The sequence below is a fragment of the Rhinoderma darwinii genome, chromosome 9 (assembly GCF_050947455.1).
Source record: "Rhinoderma darwinii isolate aRhiDar2 chromosome 9, aRhiDar2.hap1, whole genome shotgun sequence".
NCBI classification, from domain to species: domain Eukaryota; kingdom Metazoa; phylum Chordata; class Amphibia; order Anura; family Rhinodermatidae; genus Rhinoderma; species Rhinoderma darwinii.
Window position 1 is genome coordinate 37,053,123 of NC_134695.1, and position 20,352 is coordinate 37,073,474.

General features: G+C 40.7%; 1 long non-coding RNA gene across 1 annotated transcript in view; it reads left to right on the forward strand.

The window, feature by feature from the left end:
- LOC142660708 (uncharacterized) overlaps positions 1-20,352 on the forward strand; it is a 116,214-nt gene that overhangs the window by 65,959 nt on the left and 29,903 nt on the right. The window contains exon 2 of the long non-coding RNA XR_012850556.1: positions 2,843-2,880. This is a non-coding gene — a long non-coding RNA (uncharacterized LOC142660708). The remainder of the gene's footprint in view (positions 1-2,842; positions 2,881-20,352) is intronic.

Here is a 20,352-nt window from a genome sequence, read left to right on the forward strand (position 1 = left end):
AAATATATCACTCTGTGTGTAATGAATCTATAAAATATATGAGTTTTACTTTTTGAATTGAATTACTGAAATAAATTAACTTTTTGCTGATATTCTATATAAATGTCAGTCGGTGTGTTTCGTGCAACTTTCAAATTCGTTTTTATAAAAAATTTGTTTTACTTTTTCAGATACAGCTGCTTTGTATCCTGTATACAGAGCAGCTGTATCGTTCGCTAAGACCTGAATCCGCCAGGTCCACGAGACTCACGGGATTCAGTGACAGCGGGTCCTGAGTGTCTCTAACATGCAGTATCCACCTGTAATTTATCACATCTAAGTTATGAACTTAGATGTGATTGAAAATATGTGGATCCTGCATGTCAGAGACACTCAGAACCCGCTGACACTGAACCCATGAGTCTGGTGGACCTGACAGGTACAGGATTTAGCAAACTATACAGCTGCTCTGTATACAGGATACAAAGCAGCTGTATCTCAAAAAGTAAAAATACTTTTTAATAAAAACTAATTTGAAAGTTGCACCAAACACACTGACTGACATTTTTTATGAAAAAAAAAACAATTTCAAAGGTTTACATAGCTATTAAAAACCATTTAGTATTTAAAAGGATCATAAATGTATGGCTGCCTCAAACTTTAAAAGTTTTTGATGCACTTATAAAATGTAAAAAAATAAAGCACTTCACTTTTTATCTCCATTGCTATGCAACACACTGTATAATGCTTCACAACATGAACAGATGTACAAGTGCAATTGAGAACGTTGATGTTATCAAAGTGTGAGTTTTCTTTTAAACATCTGTACTCCAAATACCATCTGGATCATTCAGGTGACCTTTTGATCAAATTTGACATAGCTGGGTTATCTTTTGGAGGATAGTATTTATTTCTATATTTGTCAATGTACAGTATATACTGTATTTCAAAAACATTCCATGAAGTTGAAGCATTCCTCTAGTGAAAAATAAAATCTTTACAATGCAATAGCTTTTACCTTCAAAGCTCAACCATTTATGCTGTAGTCTCTCACTCAGTAAGGGTATGTTTACATGCAGAGTCAAAAATGTCGGAAAATCACTGAGCCGTTTTCTGAGAAAACAGCCTCTGATTTTCAGCTTTTTTTGAAGCTGAAAACGTTTTTTAAGGTGTCTATTGGGGCCGTTTTTGGAGCTGTTTTTCTGTTGACAAAATGAAAAACAGCTTAACCCGTTAGTTACCGGCCCATAGTGTTTTTACGTCTGTCACTAACGGGCCTTATTCGCTGCATCGGAATGAGTAAACGGAGCAGGGTGCCGTTAAATCTCCCTGCTCTCAGCTGCCAGAGGTAGCTAAGGGCTGGGGGCATCCCTGCTCGACCGGGTGAGAAAGATATTAGTATCGATCTCACCCGTTTAACCCTTCAGATGCGGTGCTGAATAGCGTGCATTGTATCTGAGTGGTTTTGGAGAGAGGGAGGTAGCTCCCTCTCATCCCAGTGTCTGTGTATCCGATGGCAGCCGGGGGCCTAATAAAGGCCCCCAGGTCTGCCTGGAGTGAATGCCTGCAAGATCATGCCTCTGGCATGACCTAGCAGATGCCTGTCCGTTTTACACAGACAGGCATAATACACTGCAATACAGAAGTATTGCAGTGTATTATAAATGTGATCGGATATTCGCATAGTGAAGTCCCCTAGTGGGACTAGTAAAAAAGTTTAAAAAAAAAGTTTAATAAAAAGTGAAAAAAAAAAAAAAGTGAAAAAAATAAACTGCTTTATTATTAACAAACAAAATAAAGTAAAAAAGTTACACATATTTGCTATCGCCGCGTCCGTAACGACCCCGACTATAAAGTTATTACATCATTTAACCCGCACGGTGAACGTCGTAAAACATAAAATAAAAAAACTTCCAAAAATTGCTGTTTTCTTTGAGTCCAGCCTTAAAAAAAAAATGTGATCAAAAAGTCGCATCTACTCCAACATGGTACCGATAAAAACTACAAGTCATCCCGCAAAAAAACAGCCGTCCTACAATTGCATCGGCGAAAAAATAAAAACGTTACGGCTCTTCAAACAAATTATTTTGAAAAAGAAGTGTTTTCACTGTGTAAATGTAGTAAAACATACAAAAACCATACAAATCTGGTATCGCTGCAATCATAACAACCAACTGAATAAAGGTATTGTGTTATTTATACCACACGGTAAACGGCGTAAATTTAGTACGCAAAAAAGTGTGGCGAAATTGCTGGTTTTTTTCTATTCCCCCCCCCCCCCAAAAAAAAGTTAATAAAAGTTAATCAATAAATTCTATGTATCCCAAAATGGTGCTATTAAAAATTACAACTTGTCCCGCAAAAAACAAGACCTTATACAGCTATGTCGACGGAAAAATGAAAAGGCTATAGCTCTTTGAATGAGACGATGCAAAAACGTAACAAATGGCTTGTCATTAAGGTCTAAAATAGGCTGGTCATTAAGGGGTTAAAAAACAGCTCAAGAAGTGATATGCTCCTTCTTTTTACAAGGCATTTTTTTCTGTGCCCTTTTTTATACGGCCCGTCTGAACGAAAAGCTGTTTTTCCCATTGAATTTAATGGGCAGATGTTTGTAGGCATTTACCTATCATTTTTTCAGTCGTATTTTGAGGCATTTATGCCCCAAAATACGCCTGAAAACACAGCGTGTGAACATACCCTAAGAGTCCATAGTCCCTCTCTCTCTCTCTCTCTCTCTCTCTCTCTCTCTTTTTCTCAGAGTGATAAATGAATAGAGGGATTTGATCTGGACTCTGAATAATTTTTTTTTATCTGCTATATGTTATTGATTTAATCACATTTTCTCTTTTTTTCTTTTTAGTAAATGGATGAGGACCCGGTTATAGTATGAAAGTACAGGTAGTATGGAAAGATACAGTATGAGAGCTAAATGTCTTATAAAATGGATATCTAATTTCTATGTGCACGTACCCTTGAAATGACCACAATGAAATGCTTCCTTGGATTATTTTTTTCTTGCCTTTACAGTACCCTGTTCATAAATGTTCTAGGGCTGCTAAAAGTGTTTTCACATGTTCTCTCCTATGATTTTACTTATTTTTGCCTAGTTAAATGTATCTAATAACCGCGCCTGGAGCTGTGGTGTCTTCTCTCTTCCGACGCCAAGGTTGAAGGACCTGTGGGTGACGTCACGCTGTATCTGCAGTGAAAGAAGCCGGCTGGGAGGGATGACGTCACCCACAGGTCCTTCAACCTTGGAGTCGGAAGAGAGAAGACACCACAGCTCCAGGCGTACAGTTGAATTTGCAGCAGCAGCACCATGTGCAGGTAAGCATAGCAAACTCCCTAGAGACGAGCATATTAACCTTTTGGACGCCTTTCAGCCGATGTATCTTCTTTGTCCGACGACAAGGTTGAAGGACCTGTGGGTGACGTCACGCTGTGTGTCTTTAGTGAAAGAAGCTGGGTGGGAACGATGAGAAGTGTATGATGCTGAATTGTCAGCATCATACACTTCTATTCACAACGCCCAGTTAGTAAAACAAGTAAACACGCCCAGTTGTTAAAAACACAATACACGCCCAGTTGGAAATACGAAAAAAAACACGCCCAGTTGTCCATTTCAAAGCTCATTTGCATAAATATAAAATTGCTCAAAACTTGGACAAAAATTATCGTTTTAAAAAAAAAAATCATTACTGTTATCTACATTGCAGCACCGATCACATGCAATAGGAGATAGGGATTTGATAATCTGGTGACAGAGCCTCTTTAAGTATGTGGCCTATTTTGACCTTCAGGACAAAGGAACTTCTTTTGTTTTTTTATCGCTGCGTTCCAAGGGGCATGTTGTATTTTTAATGTCACAATTTTTGGGTACATATAATGTATTGTATAACTTTTATGATTTTTTTTATTTGAATGAGGTGGAAAATAACAGCAATTTAGCCTTTATTTTTTGTGTTTTGTTGTTACGGTGTTCACTTTCATTATAAACGACATGTTAACTTAATTCTACAGGTCAGTACGATTACAGCAATACCAAATGTATATCTATTTTTTTATGTTTAACTACTTTTGCACAATACAAAAAAAATTAAAAAAAATAATTTGTGTTTCCTTACTATGAAAGCAAAACGTTTTTACTTTTCCAGAGATGAAGCTGTACGAGGGGTTATTTGAGTCAACGTTTTAATTGCTATCATTTTGAGGTATAATAAATTATTTTATTTCATATACTTTCATTTACAAGTTCTGGTTTTAATTTTTAATTTTAGTTTTAGTGAAGTTCCTTAATCGGTATTCAAGGCTATGCTGCACAGAGATTTACAGAACAGTTTTTGTGTATGTTTAGATCTGTCCAAATGTTACTAAGTGTCTGCAGTAAATGTTTTATTGTGCAATTATGTGAACTTTACATAGAATTTTTGACCACATAAATATTTCAGTCTCAGTAACCTTGTTAAAATTGATATTCTAGACATGATAAACACATTGCCCCTGAACATGGATTTAGGATATGACATGGAGCGGCCTGAAAATCAAAGAAGCTATAAAAAAGAAATGTTCAAGCACTAGGTGTCAGTGTTTTCATTCGAAGAAGAAGATGTTTTCAATCCTTAAATTCAACTTGTGTTCAGTGTAATGTATTTAACCTGGTAGATGTGCTTTAATCTAATGTTTAACAATTATATTATCTGAAAGTCACTCAATATTTTGCATCTCTATACATTTGCAAGAAAAATTAAGTGAGCCTTTTGGAATTACCTGAATTTCAGCATTGATTACTAATAAAATGTGGTCCGATTGTTATCAATCCACAGTGCAGGGAGAAAAAGTAAGTGAATCCTTAAATTTAATAACCTGTAGATTCTCCTTTAGCAGAAATCACTGCCACCAAATGTTTCCTGTAGGTGCAAATAAAATTTGTACAACGTTGAGCATGAATTTTGGACCATTCCTCCCTGCAAATGTGTTTCAGTTCATCAATATTTATGGGATGCCACAGCATATGGATAGGGTTCAGGTCAGGACTAGGTCATCAGAATTGGCCATTCCAAAACAAACATTTTTTTTAACCATTCTTTAATTGATTTACTTGTTGCTTTGGGTTATTGTCTTGTTGCACCATCCAACGTTTCTTCTTATTGAGGTCATGGATTGATGCCCTTACAGTCTCCTGTAAAATGTTTTGATACAGCTTTGAATTCATTGTTTCCTCAATGTTCGCAAGATGTCCAGGCCCTGAGGCAACAAAGCAGCCCCCTAATCATGATGCTCCCTACAGCATGCTTCACAGTTGGAATTAAGTTTTGGTGTTGGCAGGGCCACCATCAGGGAAGTACTACTTGTACTGCAGTCAGGAGCCCGGCCACAATGAATAAAAAAGGGGCCCGCCCACTTCTCAGCTACTTTAAATATTTGAATGAGGGCCCCAACGTTAGTTACTTGGAGAAAGGAACGGACCCTGCAATGTAATGGGGCCTGTTTCTTACTCTGCGGTAATTAACACTGGGGCCCTGAGAGGACTTACAGGAGGGGATGATACTGCATGAGTAGCATGGAAGCAGAAGCTCCGTGTGGAGAGAGCCAGCCCCCCAGACACGTCTTTCTCTACACAGCCGACTGGACCCTGTAGGTTGTGTGTTTCCTCCCCTGCCCCAATTTTCATTCGTCCTGACCCCACTTGAAGAATATATAACGTACAGTATGTTAAAATACTTTTTCCATTTCCGTTGCGTTTTTTCCCACGATTTTTGTAATCACGGCAAAAATGGCAATTTATACCGCGATTATGAAAATTGCATTAAAAAGTGGACAAAACATGAAAAAACAGCACTGTCAAGCTATTTTTCTCACAGTGCAGTCAAATCATGTTTCTGCTGCGATTTTGCAAAAGTCATGGTGGCTTGCGCTGTGTTCCCTCCCGTGAGAACACACACAGACTGAAAGTGCGCTCTCTGCACAACCACCAGTTTGTGTGTGTTCTCGCGGGAGGGAACACAGCGCAAGCCACCCTGACACTGTCCGTAACTGATTGGACAGTGTCAGAGCAATGAGATCACGCCGCCTTGCAATTTAGATAGATAGAAGCGCCCCATTGACAGTTTATTTACATATCGGGCGCCAAATATAACGGCACCGATATGTAAATAGCGGAGGAAGATAGGAAAAAAGTGTAAAGTGAGACAGTGTTTGTGAAGCCCGGCCTATTACATGCTGCACTTAGCTGCACATGTATGGGCAGGTGAAAGGTTCTCTTTAAATGACAATGAGACTAATTCTCATGCGGATCTGTTACACACATGTGGCACATCTGTGGCAGAAATCCAAGGGTAAGCCTCGGAATTCTGCTGCGGAAATACACATTGAACTTTAATGGCAACGTAATAATGGAGACTTAGTGCTCCTTACATCCTCACAATTGCTTTCCCCCTCTCTTAAGGCCCCCTTCACATCGTGTTATTGCCCTGTTTATCGTGTACGTCAGGAAATCTAACGTACACGATAAACAACGTAGACAATAATTCATAGGGCTCCATTATGTTCTATTAGCCTTTGTCAGGCTGGTATACATCGATATATTTTTTTTATAAGGATGGACTAGCATAGTAGACTATGCTATTCCATCCTGTGAGATCCTGCAATAAAACATATACCGCTTCTGACATCAGTGTATGGACAGTGATGTCAGGAGCTTCCCAATGCTGAAGTCCCCAGACAGAACATCACAAGTTCTCTGCCAGTGGACTTTGGCCTTAGGAAAGCTCCTGACATTACTGTCCATATATGAACAGTGATGTCAGGGGATTCTCCAGGGCCAGAATCCCTGGCCGGATTGTTGCCAACACTCTGGATGTGGACTCTGGCTTTGCAAAGCTTCTGACGTCACTTTATAAATATGGTCGTCAGAAACAGCACCAAAGTCCCTGGGCAAAGCGCTAGTAGAAGCTCCGCCCGGGTACTCCAGCCCTGGAAAAGCCCTGGGAAAGCTATTCCCCGAGCAACCTATCCTACTGTATGCCATACATTGGGATACGTTTTGGCTAAATTGAACAAAATCCAGGGCTTAACCGGTCATGTGCCTGCTACATGGTTTCATTCACTGTAATTGGCATCAGCACCAAAATCTGTTAACGTGTATAATGTATAAACGTGAGCGCCACACTTTCCGGTGCCCACCCCCGGTAATAGAGGGGGGCCCAGACAGCTTGGCTGTATGGGGCCCAGAAATTCCTGATGGCGGTCATGGGTGTTGGTGTGCAGTGATCATTTTCCTCCAAACATAGCATTGTACCTGTGTGCCAAAAAGTTTAACTTTCTTTTCATCTATCCATAGAACATTTTCCCAGAAGCATTGTGGAACATCCAGGTACAGAGATGTCGCCCCTTACCTTTTCTTGAATTTGGTTAAGGACTCTAGTTTCTCATGAAACTATTTCAATATAATATTGCAACATGTTCACAAAATCCTTGAGAAACTGCAATTCACATCACAGCCACTCGGTTGCCACACATATAGCATAGGCATCTCATAACAGAGTGTCAGAGTAAAACATAACAGAGTAAATGTTTTTGTTTTAAAAGCTGGTCATCTCACGCCACACTTCTCAGGATATGATAAGATTTTTTTAAAAAAAGGTAAGGAAGGACACATGTGTAGTCTTGGACAAACTTGAGATAGACAGCAGCAGCTTCCTGCGTGGTGTCCTACAGTGAACAACATTCTTGCTCAGTGCTTTTCTAACAGTGGACACGTGGTTTTTGCAGTTTGTAATGTCTTCAGTAGATCTTTTGCTGTTACTCTTGGGTTCTTTCTCACCTCTTTCAAGATTGCCCGTTGTGCTCTTGTAGTAATCTTAACAGAATGCCCACTCCTAGGGAGAGTAGCAACAGTACTGAATTGTCTCCATTTGCAGACAATTTGTCTAACAATAGATTGATGTACATCCAAGTCTTGAGCAAGTTTGTAGTCTTTTCCAGCTTCATGTGTCTCTATAACACGTCTTCTGAGGTCTTGTTGTTTACCTCGAGGCATGGTTCACACTAACCAATTGTTCCTGAGAAGAACAGATTTGTCAGTAACCAAACTTTGTGTGCCTTTATTTAATGGGCAAAGCACCTGTGAAACCCACACTTCCAATTTCATCTTCTTAATTGACACAAGAAAGTAGAAAAACTGCAGCACACGTAGTTATCAAAGTATCAAAAGAAGGTGTCTTTTATTTCACCATAATAGATAGCGACGTTTCGACCCAGTTGTGGGTCTTTCTCAAGGCTTGAGAAAGCAGTTTTTCTACTTTCTTGTGTCTATTTTGGAGTTGGACTGGCTACAACTCGACACTGCCTGCACCGGTTGAAAATCCTCTTGATATAACGTTCCTCATGAGTGTTTCCTGGGATTGTGATGTGCTGCTGATTTCTTTTTCTGGATCTTCTTAATTGAAACATCTTTTGCCAATGCTCTTGTCATTATCACAGAGGTTCATTCACTTTTTCTTCATGCACAGTGGATATTTACTCAATGTGCTCAATAAAAGACAGGAACACTGTAACCGTATGTGTGTTATTAGTTTAGTTAGATTGTGTTTGTCTCTAATTGTGACGTACATAACAACCAGACCACATTTTATTAGTAATCAATGCAGAAATCCGGTCTGTTTCTTGAGGCATTTTTTTACATGTTCTATGTTAGCCGTTCTTTTTAATTAATCAAATGCAAAAAACGAGGGCGGTATTTGGTGACAAAATTCGCCAAAAATGCTTCAAACGAGCGGCATGGTTTTTTTCTGATTTCAATGGAGGTTCAGAGGCTGAAACTGCTCCAAGATAGGGCATTTTGCTTTTTTTCCTGCGAGCAGTCAAAAAACGCTCAAAATAAAATGCCTCTCCCTCCTATTGAAATCAATGGGGGAAATTTGGGGCAGTTTTTGGAGCTGATTCCGACATGGCTTCCGAGTCAAAATCAGCATCCCAAAAACTCTGTGTGAACTGGGCCTAAGGATCGATTCACAAGCAGCAGATTTTGTTGCAGAATTTCTCAGATTGAAAATCAATTCCATTTAGCAGAATGGAACTTGCAGAAATCCATGTGCCTGTTGCAGAAACAACCTCATTCAGATTAAAGAAACAGATTTTGAGTCACAGAAATTATTGCAACAAAATATTTTGCCTGTTAGGGCTGGGCAATTAATCAAACTATTTTGATTAATTTGCCCTTTCAGTGTGCCACGATTCAGATTTTTTTTTAAATTATAAAAAATATTTATGTCCAAACCCCACGGTAGCAGCTTCTCATCCGCTGCCCTCTTTACCGCCGCCGCCAATCTATTACTTATGGATATGACTGTTGGCACCCAAGGGTAAGCAGAGGCAGCGTGTGTGCAGTAAATTCAGACCTATGTTTCCACAGTATACAAACCGCAGGCTATCCTCACTGCTAAGCACAGCTAATGAGCGGCTGTGTGTGACATATAATACTATCGCCTATCGGTCCCAGCTTCCCTGCACTCTGTATACTGTATAAATAGGTTTGCATTTGCTGCACACGCGCTGCCTCTGCTCACCTTTGGGCACCGACAGTCACATCCATAAGTAATTGATTTTTGTTGGCAGAAAATAGGACCGTGGCGGCTGCAGAACAGTGGGCAGTGGCGGCAGCAGAAAAAAGTACAGTGTCGGTGGCAGACGAGGGAACAAAGGCAGCGGCAGAAGAGAGGACTGTGGCGGCCCTAAAAAGTAAAAAAATAAAAGGCCTTCATCTCTTTTTCTTTGGTGCTCTCTTCTCCCATTACAAAAGAGGTAAGGGCTCATTATATGTCTTTTGATCTTTGTAAATATGTATGCAAAATTATTTGACTGTAGTGTAGTATGTTCATTGGTATGATATTTGACGGTATGTAATGAGTGTGTGAAGTTAAGTAGCGAGTGTTCATGTGTGCGTGTTTGTAGGTTGCGAATGTGTGTTCCATTGTTTTGTGAGTCTGTTTGCCTGTATATATTTAACATGCATACGTGTGTATGTATGTAGAAAATGACAAAACATGTTTATTTGACTGTATGTGGTAAATATGTGAGCATGTAGTAATGAGAATGCGGATGCGGTGGCGTAGCTATAGGGTTCACAGCGGTCACAAATGCGACCGGGCCCCAAAGCCAGTAGGCCCGTGGCCGCCCGCACCGCGTTTAATCAAAGTTACTATAGTAACTGGGGCCTATGTAATAAACTGCACGGGCCCCTGTTACTATAGTAACAGTGTACTTACCCTCCTTGTTCCCAAGCGCAGCGGAGGTCCTGACAACATCACGTCAACATCACTGACAACATCAACATCACTGACAACATAACTGGGGCCTATGTAATAAACTGCACGGGCCCCTGTTACTATAGTAACAGTGTACTTACCCTCCTTGTTCCCGAGCGCAGCGGAGGTCCTGACAACATCACGTCGCTGGATGGCGTTACCTGTCAGGACATCCGCTGTGCCCAGAGCCGCAGAGGAGGATAAGTATAACATTACTGACTGCTGGGGCCCTGTATCTAAGCCTACCATGTGGTAGGCTTAGATACAGGGTCCAACACACAGTATCACACATGGGCCCTGTATCTAAGCCTACCTCATGTGTAACTAATGGGGTTTTTTTGTGTTTGTGCTTTTTTTACAGGTTCAGTTGTTGGACTATGTCAGATTCGAGGACTACTTAGATGACGTTTTTTGGTTTTTTTCTTCAAATAATGGTTAACGAGGGTTGAGGTTTTTTTTATGTCAATAAAATATTTTTTCTATGTCTTTGTATTTTTTTTGTAACTTTATTTCTACCTCCTTAGTAATGGCCGCTGGCTGATTGACGGCGTCCATTACTAAGGCGGGGCTTAGTGTTTTCCGGTGCAGAGGCTAGCACTATCCCCCATTAATACCCCTGTACCCACCGCCACCAGGGGTACCTGGAAGAGCCAGGTGCGATCCAGTACCCCACTATCTGTAGTGATGGTTGGGTACTGGGGTGGTCACAGGCTGGTATTATTAGCCTGGGAAAGCCCTAAAACAGTGGGCCATCCTAGTAATGTTAGCCTGCTGCTGCTATGTTGTATCTGGCTAGTTGTGAAAAATGGGGGGGACCCCACGTCATTTAAAAAAATAATAATAATTGGAAAAAACAATGTGGGTCGCCTCCATTTTTCACAACGAGCCAGATACAATATAGCAGCAGCAGGCTAGCATTACCAGGGTGGGAAAGGCCAAGGTTTCTGGCTTTTCCCAATCTAATAATACAAGCCTGCGGCCGCCCCAGTACCCAGCCATCATTACAGATGGTCCAGTAATGGATCGCACCCGGCTCTTCCTGGTACCCCTGGTGGCGGTGGGTAAAGGGCTAATAAGGTTAGTACTAGTTTTTTAACCGGCTAACATTAAGCCCTGTCTTAGTAATGGACACTTTCAATCAGCCAGTGGCCATTACTAAGGCATTAATAATAAAGTTTGAAAAAATACAAGGACATAGAGAAAATATTTTATTGAAAAAAAAACAACACACAATCCTTACCATACAAACCACATTATTGAGAATTAAAAAAAAGCATCATGGAAGTAGTCCTCGAATCCTAAGTAGTCCAACAACCGAACCTGTAAAAAAAAAAAAACACATAAAAAACATTTGTAACACATAAAAAAGCAAAGCAACTATTAGACTTACCTTTCCTGGGTCCAACGCTGGAGCCACAATATTAGCGAGCTGGGCCCTATATCTAAACCTATCATATGTGATAAAGCCTGCTGAGCCACTGTATCTAATCCTATCCATAGCTATAGGGTCGTAGTGCTATAGATATGCTGTCTCCTATACATATACACATACATACACACACACTTTTTTTTGGGGGGGTAACAAAAGGTGTTGGGGCTATTGCCTTTGTTGTTTTAAGACCTTAATGACGCCCCTGACTGCTAGCGCTGCATAGTTGGGTCACCTCGGAGACCCAGCGATGCAGCTGAAAGCTGCGGGCCGTCGGCGATGAGAATAAGTTGGGGCGGACCCAAGAAGAACTTTTGCATCGGGGACCATGAGCCTTTAGCTACACCCCTGTGCGTATGAGTTGGTACAACTGGGCATACCTTTCAGTAATGATTATGCCTATGTGTAGTGTAGGAGTTTAAGTGTGGACATAGTAAGTTTGTATGTATGAATACATGTATGTAGTAAGTGTTCACACTTGTATGTAGTGAGTGTGCATATGTGTGTAGTGTGTGCATTTATGTAGAGCAGCATGAAATGTTAGGGTGCAGTCACACGTGGTAGATTTTGTTGCAGAAATTCCTGCACCTGAATTGAAGTTGCAGAAATCCATGCACCTGCTGTAGAAATAACCCTATTCAGATGAATGCAATTGATTTTCAGTCGCAGAAATTTCTCTAACAAAAGCTACCTCTTGTGAATACACCACGTTCCAAATTATTATGAAAATGTTATTTTTCCCTGATTTTCCTAAATAGTCGATGCAAATGACAGTATAATCTTCAAGCCATCAACCGTTGGAGTATAATGCAAATTTTATTGAACAAATCTCCTAATGATAACAGATTTTTTTTTAGAAGTAAAAAAAACTCAAAATGCACTGTTTCAAATTATTATGCACAACAAAGATCAAAACATTTTAAAGGTTGTAAAGAGAACTAAAATGGTAATTTGTTGAATTTGCAGCATCAGGAGGTCATATTTACAGAAATCAAAAGCTCTTTCAATAAAAAAAAAACTTAACAGGCCAAGTTACATTTTAACATAGGACCCTTCTTTGATATCACCTTCACAATTCTTGCATCCATTGAATTTGTGAGTATTTGGACAGTTTCTGTTTGAATATCTTTGCAGGATGTCAGAATAGCCTCCCAGAGCTTCTGTTTTGATGTGAACTGCCTCCCACCCTCATAGATATTTTGCTTGAGGATGCTCCAAAGGTTCTCAATAGGGTTGAGGTCAGGGGAACATGGGGGCCACACCATGAGTTTCTCTCCTTTTATGCCCATAGCAGCCAATGACACAGAGGTATTCTTTGCAGCATGAGATGGTGCATTGTCATGCATGAAGATAATTTTGCTACGGAACGCACGGTTCTTCTTTTTGAACCACGGAAGAAAGTGGTCAGTCATAAACTCCACGTACTTTGCAGAGGCCATTTTCACACCGTCAAGGACATTAAAGGGGCCTACCAGCTCTCTCCCCATGATTCCAGCCCAAAACATGACTCCACCACCTTCTTGCTGACGTTGCAGCCTTGTTGGGACATGGTGGCCATTCACCAACCATCCACTACTCCATCCATCTGGACCATCCAGGGTTGCACGACACTCATCAGTAAACAACACGGTTTGAAAATTAGTCTTCATGTATTTCTGAGCCCACTGCAACCGTTTCTGCTTGTGAGCATTGTTTAGGGGTGGCCGAATAATAGCTTTATGCACACTTGCAAACCTCTGGAGGATCCTACACCTTGAGGTTCGCGGGACTCCAGGGGCACCAGCAGCTTCAAATACCTGTTTGCTGCTTTGCAATGGCATTTTAGCAGCTGCTCTCCTAATCCTATTAATTTGTCTGGCAGAAACCTTCCTCATTATGCCTTTATCTGAACGAACCCGTCTGTGTTCTGAATCAGCCACAAATCTTTTCACAGTACGATGATCACGCCTACGTTTTCTTGAAATATCCAATGTTTTCATACCTTGTCCAAGGTATTGCACTGTTTCACGCTTTTCGGCAGCAGAGAGATCCTTTTTCTTTCCCATATTGCTTGAAACCTGTGGCCTGCTTAATAATGTGGAACATCCTTCTTAAGTAGTTTTCCTTTGATTGGGCACACCTGGCAAAGTAATTATCACAGGTGTCTGAGATTGATTACAATGATCCAAAGAGCCCTAAGACACAATACCATCCATGAGTTTAATTGAAAAACTAATAATTAAATGTTTATGACATTTAAATCCAATGTGCATAATAATTTGGAACACGGTGTACATCCTATATACGCCTATTTCCAGTCCCATGTCAGCAATGAGAGGTGATTCTAGTGATATTTTCATTTTAGGCCATCCCAGCCCTGTGCCACGGTATGTTTTAGAGTAAGTTAATCAAGAAAAAAATAATCGTGATTATAATTGAAAATCGCCCATAAAGTTGAAAAATTTAGATTTTTTTTTATTTTGCAAAATTGCGCACCTTTTCGCGTGTGAATAACCCTCACAGTCCTATTACACAGCCCAAAATGGACCGCAAGACAGCTCGTTGAATTCAGCATTGGGGTACCACAAGGATCGGTGTTAGGCCAAATTCTTCTTTTAATCTCTATATTAATGACCTTGTGGATGGGATTGATAGCAAGGTGTCAGTTTTTGCTGAGATAAAAAACTTTGTAGGATACTTAAAACTCTGCTTGACTATAAAATATTACAGAGAGACCTAGATAAGCTGGCAGCATGGTCAAAAACATGGCAGATGAAATTTAATGTTGATAAATGTAAAGTTATGCACTTAGGACGCAATAATAGTTTATACATTAAATAGAATAGAACTGGAGATAACGGAACGAGAGAAAGACCTGAGTATTCTGGTTACAAATAAGCTAAGCAGGAGTACTCAATGTCAGTCTGCAGCTGCAAAAGCAAATAGGATTTTAGGGTGTGTAAAAAGAGAGATAAAAACCTGTGATTCAAATGCAATATTAATTCTCTATAAATCCTTGGGCTCCAAATTGTAAAAACGATTTAGGAGAACTGGAGAGGGTTCAAAGGCAGGGAACAAGATTATTAAATGAAATGAAAGACGTCCCTCACAATGAAAGGTTAAAGAAATTGGGCTTGTTCAGCTTGGAAAAAAGACGCATTATAGTTGATCTTATTAACTTGTTTAAATATATGTGTGGTCAATACAAAGAGCTAGTACATAATCTGCTCTTTCCAAGGACTCTACAAAGGACCAGGGGACATTCATTGCTTGTGGGGAAAAAAGATGTTTCAGACATAAATATAGGAAAGCGTTCTTTACAGTTAGAGTAGTCAAAATATGGAATGCCCTACCCCAAGAGGTAGTAATGGTAGATACTGTCAGCATTTAAAAAAAGCCTGGATGTTTATCAAATGACGAATGGCATTGAGGGTTATAATTCATCAAGCAATGAAAGACGTGTAATTGATTAAAAAATGGTTGAACTTGATGGACTTGTGTCTTTTTTCAACCTATGTAAATATGTAACTTGATACTTGCTATCAATGTGAAATGAAGTCCAACCCCTGGAACTCATAGAGCAAAGCAGGTGAAAAATCTAATAGCACCAGAAGTCAATGTTTTGGAAATTAATCCTTATAGGGGTTTTTCATCGCCTCTCTTTTTCGTCCGATCTGACATCGGCATGGAGATATGCTTCTCCACACCAAGCAGAACTGTTGCCGAGGCAACTATCCGACACCCGTCAGGTATCGTGCACAGATCCTATTAATTAGAATAGGACACGTACACGTTGCCCACCAGCCATGGAGCATCATCTTTCCACTCCAGTTGTCATATAGGGCCAAAGAGAGAGGCACTGTGCGATCCCTTAAATCATAACATGGCATACAAAAACAGATATCAGTAAGATGGTTCCATTTATATGACTAAATTCACATGGTCATTAGGAAAATCCTAAGACATTTATAACAAAAAAACATAATTAAAAACTCAAAAGCTTATTATATAGAAAGATCATTAAACATTTCTGTGGGGCATGCTCAAGTTACAATTATTAATTAATATAGGGTTTAGGCACACAACTCTTTACACAAAATTACACTTACATCTTACTTAAGAAATTCACATTTGATTACAGAATTTCCCTTTACCTGACAACCATTAGTGGAAGGAGCAATGGACAAAAATAACTCTAGCAGAGCTATTATTGACTAGACAATCAAAGTTTGAGTAACTTGCCTAAGCATTTCCCAGATTTAATTATGTATTATTTCCACTGAGAATTGCAATATCTGTCCCAGTTAACACCTAAAAATAAACAGGCAATTAAACATGCAATCACGACAAATTTTTGAGTTTATTTAATAATTGACATTAATTAGTTCCCAGATCTTTCATTTTTGTTTTTAAAGGGATTGACAAGTTTTTAAAGATGGGTTCTGTTTCCACATTGGGAATCTAAAATAATTAAGGCTCCGTAGCCTCTGTCCATCTGTACACATGCCATGGTTGACTTTATCTTTTTGACGTAATAGCCTTGAGAAATAAAATACACAAGCCAACCAAATGTTTAACCCGTTAGTGACCGGCCCATAGTCTTTTTACGTCGGTCACTAACGGGCCTTATTCTGATGCCATAGACTTTTTACGTCGCAGCATCGGAATAAGTAAACAGAGCAGGGAGCCGTGAAATCTGCCTGCTCTCAGCTGCCAGAGGAAGCTGAGGGCTGGGAGCGTCCCTGCTCTGCCGGGTGAGATCGATATTAGTATCAATCTCACCCGTTTAACCCCTCAGATGTGGTGCTCAATAGCGAGCACCGCATCTGAGTGGTTTTGGAGAGAGGGAGGGAGCTCCCACACGGTAAACGGCGTAGATTTAGGACGCAAAAAAGAGTGGCGAAATTTCAGATTTTTTTCTATCCCCCCCCCCCCAAAGAAAGTTAATAAAAGTTAATCAATAAATAACTTGTACCTCAAAATGGTGCTATTAAAAAACACAACTTGTCCCGCAAAAAACAAGACCTTATACAGCTATGTCGACGCAAAAATAAAAAAGTTATAGCTCTTGGAATGCGACGATGGAAAAACGTAAAAAATAGCCTGGTCATTAAGGTCTAAAATAGGCTGGTCATTAAGGGGTTAAAGAATACCTTTATTTAGGGGGGAAAAAGTTTTAGGAGACCAACAAATAAAGACTTTCTCTAATATATATTATTATGTCCTATTGATAAAAGCACTAGCCCTTTGAAAGTAGAGACAACTTCAATCGGCTTTCCACATACAGCACTGAGCAGTCGAAGAATTGCCAGTTCTAAACCAGCCAAAGGCGATCTAAAAAATAGCCCATAAGTATCCCAATGTTTACATCACAAGCATGCACTTAAGAAATTAGTAAAAAAAAAAAATACATGGAGCATTTTAAAAAGTTACACAGGTAAGTGTTTTTAGCATACAAAGTATTGATAGCAAGATGTCCTCAAATACAGTGATAGCCACTCTGCCCCCAGATTTAGTGCCAGCGACAGTCCCCTAGAAAGTGACAGCCTCATTGACCCAAATATACGAACAGTTACAGTGTCCCCAGATACTGACAGCCACAGTGCTCCCAAATGTAGTGACAGTCAATTTGCCCCCAAATACAGTGATAGTTCCCCCAGCACAATTCACCACATTGTCCCGCGATGAATCCTGTCTGAGCATCACTATCACCAGACTCTCTGCTGGTGATGATGCCACCTGCTGGCTGTCCACGTTATATATTTTCTATATAACAAGTACTGCATGATCAACCAGCTTAAGCCTGCTAAACTACTGTAGGTTTGGGAACGTCAGTAAGATGAAAAACTGCCGGGCTGCAAAAAAGACGGCCTAATTTGGGAGGTTGAGTCTCACAGGATTTTGACTGAACTGTGAGACTTTCTGCCCTTGAGCTGGGAGAGCCCATTGTGCGGGAGGGAGGCTGTGTACAGGGCAGATCTGTGCTGCTATCTTACTTCATGCTAGATGTTGTTATATTAGCAGCAATGTAAGAGGAGTCTCCGATGTATAATGAAGCAACTAGAATGAAAGGAGGCTGCTGGGTAATCTTAAAAGTCTCTCACCATATATCCAAGGAAGCTATATCCTGTCACAACTTCTCTCCCACTTTCTCCTCAGTGTATGACTGCTGCTGGCTTTGTGTATATAGTGAGAAATTGACATTAACCCTTTAGAACTAGCTGTCTCCTCCTCAAACATATTAACCCTTTATGAACAGCTGTCTCTAACAGATTAACGCTTTACAAGCAGCTGTCTCTTCTTCCAGCAGATTAACCCTTTACAAGTAGCAGTCTCTTTCTCTAGCAGATTGACCCTTCACAAGCAGCTTTCTCATCCTCTTTCAGATGAACACTTTACAAGCAGCAGTCTCTTCTAGCAGAGCCCTTTAAAAGCAGCTGTATCCTTCCCCCTCCTCTAGCAGTTGTCTCCAGCAAATCGACAAGATAGTGAATCAAATTGTTTACCCCTACTCCTGGCCTGATCTGAGCCCAAAGCTTCACTTTAACATTCAGATGCTGTATAGAATCAGCTCTTTCCCCTCTCAGTTGGCAAATCTCGAAGAAATAAGAAATCTCACAATTCAGTCAGAATCTCATGAGAAATGAGGAAGTAGAACTCTGTTTCTGTAATACTGAAGAAAATGTATAGTCGGAGGGGGTAGTATGAAGCAAGCTCACCACTGGCTGAGCCCATTCCATACACTATATATTACAGCCGATTTGTACATAGCGACTTGGTGTTCGGCCGCATCTTGTCCATTGAGCTTTCCGTCAGAACAGAGCCCTGACTGACACAAATGGAAACCATAGGTTTCCATTTGCATCACCATTGATTTCAATGGTGACGGATAGGGTGCCAATGGTTTCCATTTGTCTCAGTTGTACAAGGGTTCCGTCATTTTGATGGAATCAATACTGTACATAGAATAAAGAAAACAGCGCTACAATCAGGAAGACAGCGCTATTCAGGTCAGTAACCCAGTTTATCACATGACCTAGTGACAGGTTCTCTTTAAATCTTCATTAAATGTCAGAGGAAAAATTGCAGTGCTGTCTAAAAAAGTCTCAAAAAATACAAGTCACCCAGTCCAGACTGCATACACCCCTGAGTATCTGCCTGAAGTATCTCACTGAGAATAACCTTAATACATAGCAGAGCATGGGTTTAGGGGGGGTGCATGCAAAGCTCCTGTATAGCTAATCTGATCAGCTACTATGAAAAGGTAAGCTCTAGACTGGACCGGGTCAGTCATCGGATGTCATATATCTTTTACATAGCATTTTATACTGTTCCACATACAAAGTTGGTACATAAAATTAGAGTTTTTGGACCGGGGGAAATGTGTGTAGTTGGGTGAGTAACTGGTACAGTGAAAACAAAGAGGGTGGTCATCAGTGGCGGATTAAGTAGACGATGGACCCTGGGCTGTTACCCAAACTTGGGCCCCCCTTGCGCACCGCTGCGCCGTAACTATTTTTAACACTACCTTTTTGGGCAAGCATTAACAAATGGGTGTTACGGATTCCCCTTGTCACAGGGCTGTGTCCCTACATACTGATAGTATCACACTGTGCAGGGACACATCCTCCTGACAAGGGGAATTGTCTATCAGTCCTGGACTGCAGAAAGGCTTTTTGTGAAATACAAGGATTTCCTATAACAAAAATGTCAGGAGAGGTGACAGATTCTCTATAAATCTAGTGACTCACATGTGACGACGTCTCAGATTCTAGTAGTTTTTTTTTCCTCTTTTCTTCTCATCCGATCCAGAGCACATGACGACTTCTCCCGGCCATGACTGATTTCTGCAGAATTTGCCACTCAGATGTCTTCGACTCCTCACTTTTCCAACATTTCCACACCTATAAATGAAAATAAAGTTATCATGGTGCCACATACTGTACCCCTAAATATAATAGCACCAAACACTGTGCGCCTGAATATAATAATACCACACACTGTAAAACACCACATACACACAGCCCCCTGTACATAGTGCCACACACAGCCCCCAGTACATAGTGCCACACATAATATAACTAATGTAGGCTTAGATACAGGGTCCAGCAGACAGTATTCTTATGCAGTATAAGCTGGGGCCCTGTATCTACGCCTAACACATGGTAGGCTTTAAAGGTTGTCTAGTCCCTAAACATTGATGGCCTATCTTCAGTATAGGCCATCAATAGCTGATGGGTTGGGGTCAGACACCCGGGACCCCCGCTAATCAGCTGTTTTGAAGGGGTTGCAGCCGCTCGTACGAGCGGCTGCAACCCCTTCAAAACAGCTGATTAGCGGGGGTCCCAGGTGTCTGACCCCAACCCATCAGCAAGACAATAAAATTAAACTTACCTCCTCTTCGGCCGCTGGTCCTCACTCCATCAACTGTCGGGACGATGTGCGCGGCGCATAGCATCGTGACGTTATGCTCTGCGCATAGCGCTGTGACGTTAGAACCTCCGATGCGCTCCAGGAAGAGAAGGGGTAAGTACTGTCAGTTACTATAGTAACAGGGGCCCGTGTAGTTCGTTACATAGGCCCCAGTTACTATAGTAACTTTTCATTGATGTGTGAATGTGGCTACCGCTAGCACCGGGGGCCCCCTCCAGTGCAAGC